At 39.8% G+C, this 2,500-nt stretch overlaps 4 non-coding genes across 4 annotated transcripts; all 4 read left to right on the forward strand.

Annotated features, from left to right (window-relative positions):
- The first annotated feature begins 277 nt into the window (after positions 1–277).
- trnar-ucg (transfer RNA arginine (anticodon UCG)) lies at positions 278–350 on the forward strand. Its single transcript has one exon. It is a non-coding gene; the product is annotated as a tRNA-Arg (tRNA).
- A 375-nt stretch (positions 351–725) lies between these two features.
- Positions 726–798, forward strand: trnar-ucg (transfer RNA arginine (anticodon UCG)). The gene has a single exon. It is a non-coding gene; the product is annotated as a tRNA-Arg (tRNA).
- Positions 799–1,621: 823 nt separating this feature from the next.
- Positions 1,622–1,694, forward strand: trnar-ucg (transfer RNA arginine (anticodon UCG)). Its single transcript has one exon. It is a non-coding gene; the product is annotated as a tRNA-Arg (tRNA).
- Positions 1,695–2,069: 375 nt separating this feature from the next.
- trnar-ucg (transfer RNA arginine (anticodon UCG)) lies at positions 2,070–2,142 on the forward strand. The gene has a single exon. It is a non-coding gene; the product is annotated as a tRNA-Arg (tRNA).
- Positions 2,143–2,500: the final 358 nt, after the last annotated feature.

The following is a 2,500-nucleotide window of genomic DNA, read 5'->3' on the forward strand; positions in this document are numbered from 1 at the left end:
GAAAAAAGTTGTTCACATGTTGTAGGAAACAGTCTGTCTCAAAGTGTGTGTGGTTCGATCAGCAAGAAGTGAAAACATGTTGTTATGGATAAGGCGTCTGACTTATGGTGAAAAGATTGAGAGTACCTTCCTGGTTGTCCACATTATCGTGTACCTGTCTCTGAACATGATCCATTTTGACTCCTCTCAAGCTGTTGAAGATGCCTAATTAAGAAATGGTGTCATCGTAATAGGAAACAATTTCTCTCAATATGTTTGTGGTTATTCTGGAACAAAAGACTGCGTGGCCTAATGGATAAGGTGTCTGACTTCGGATCAGAAGATTAAGGGTTCGAGTCCCTTCGTGGTTGTCTTTAATTCGATGTTACTTGATAGATCTTTATTGCTGTTGAAAAGCCAAAAGGTTTTTCCAAACAAGCCATCTCAAAGCTGTCTAAAATGCTTGATGGAAAAAAGTGGTTCACATGTTGTAGGAAACAGTCTGTCTCAAAGTGCGTGTGGTTCGATCAGCAAGAAGTGAAAACATGTTGTTATGGATAAGGCGTCTGACTTATGGTGAAAAGATTGAGAGTACCTTCCTGGTTGTCCACATTAACGTGTACCTGTCTCTGAACATGATCCATTTGGACTCCTCTCAAGCTGTTGAAGATGCCTAATTAAGAAATGGTGTCATCGTAATAGGAAACAATTTCTCTCAATATGTTTGTGGTTACTCTGGAACAAGAGACCGCGTGGCCTAATGGATAAGGTGTCTGACTTCGGATCAGAAGATTAAGGGTTCGAGTCCCTTTGTGGTTGTCATCAATTCGATGTTACTTGATAGATCTTTATTGCTGTTGAAAAGCCAAAAGGTTTTTCCAAACAAGCCATCTCAAAGCTGTCTAAAATGCTTGATGGAAAAAAGTTGTTCACATGTTGTAGGAAACAGTCTGTCTCAAAGTGTGTGTGGTTCGATCAGCAAGAAGTGAAAACATGTTGTTATGGATAAGGCGTCTGACTTATGGTGAAAAGATTGAGAGTACCTTCCTGGTTGTCCACATTAACGTGTACCTGTCTCTGAACATGATCAATTTGGACTCCTCTCAAGCTGTTGAAGATGCCTAATTAAGAAATGGTGTCATCGTAATAGGAAACAATTTCTCTCAAAATGTTTGTGGTTTATTCTGGAACAAGAGACCATGTGGCCTAATGGATAAGGTGTCTGACTCGGATCAGAAGATTAAGGGTTCGAGTCCCTTCGTGGTTGTCATCAATTCGATGTTACTTGATAGATCTTTATTGCTGTTGAAAAGCCAAAAGGTTTTTCCAAACAAGCCATCTCAAAGCTGTCTAAAATGCTTGATGGAAAAAAGTTGTTCACATGTTGTAGGAAACAGTCTGTCTCAAAGTGTGTGTGGTTCGATCAGCAAGAAGTGAAAACATGTTGTTATGGATAAGGCGTCTGACTTATGGTGAAAAGATTGAGAGTACCTTCCTGGTTGTCCACATTATCGTGTACCTGTCTCTGAACATGATCCATTTTGACTCCTCTCAAGCTGTTGAAGATGCCTAATTAAGAAATGGTGTCATCGTAATAGGAAACAATTTCTCTCAATATGTTTGTGGTTATTCTGGAACAAAAGACTGCGTGGCCTAATGGATAAGGTGTCTGACTTCGGATCAGAAGATTAAGGGTTCGAGTCCCTTCGTGGTTGTCTTTAATTCGATGTTACTTGATAGATCTTTATTGCTGTTGAAAAGCCAAAAGGTTTTTCCAAACAAGCCATCTCAAAGCTGTCTAAAATGCTTGATGGAAAAAAGTGGTTCACATGTTGTAGGAAACAGTCTGTCTCAAAGTGCGTGTGGTTCGATCAGCAAGAAGTGAAAACATGTTGTTATGGATAAGGCGTCTGACTTATGGTGAAAAGATTGAGAGTACCTTCCTGGTTGTCCACATTAACGTGTACCTGTCTCTGAACATGATCCATTTGGACTCCTCTCAAGCTGTTGAAGATGCCTAATTAAGAAATGGTGTCATCGTAATAGGAAACAATTTCTCTCAATATGTTTGTGGTTACTCTGGAACAAGAGACCGCGTGGCCTAATGGATAAGGTGTCTGACTTCGGATCAGAAGATTAAGGGTTCGAGTCCCTTTGTGGTTGTCATCAATTCGATGTTACTTGATAGATCTTTATTGCTGTTGAAAAGCCAAAAGGTTTTTCCAAACAAGCCATCTCAAAGCTGTCTAAAATGCTTGATGGAAAAAAGTTGTTCACATGTTGTAGGAAACAGTCTGTCTCAAAGTGTGTGTGGTTCGATCAGCAAGAAGTGAAAACATGTTGTTATGGATAAGGCGTCTGACTTATGGTGAAAAGATTGAGAGTACCTTCCTGGTTGTCCACATTAACGTGTACCTGTCTCTGAACATGATCCATTTGGACTCCTCTCAAGCTGTTGAAGATGCCTAATTAAGAAATGGTGTCATCGTAATAGGAAACAATTTCTCTCAAAATGTTTGTG

Source organism: Hypomesus nipponensis, chromosome 15 (assembly GCF_054491055.1).
Source record: "Hypomesus nipponensis isolate SF chromosome 15, ASM5449105v1, whole genome shotgun sequence".
Classification (NCBI taxonomy): Eukaryota; Metazoa; Chordata; class Actinopteri; order Osmeriformes; family Osmeridae; genus Hypomesus; species Hypomesus nipponensis.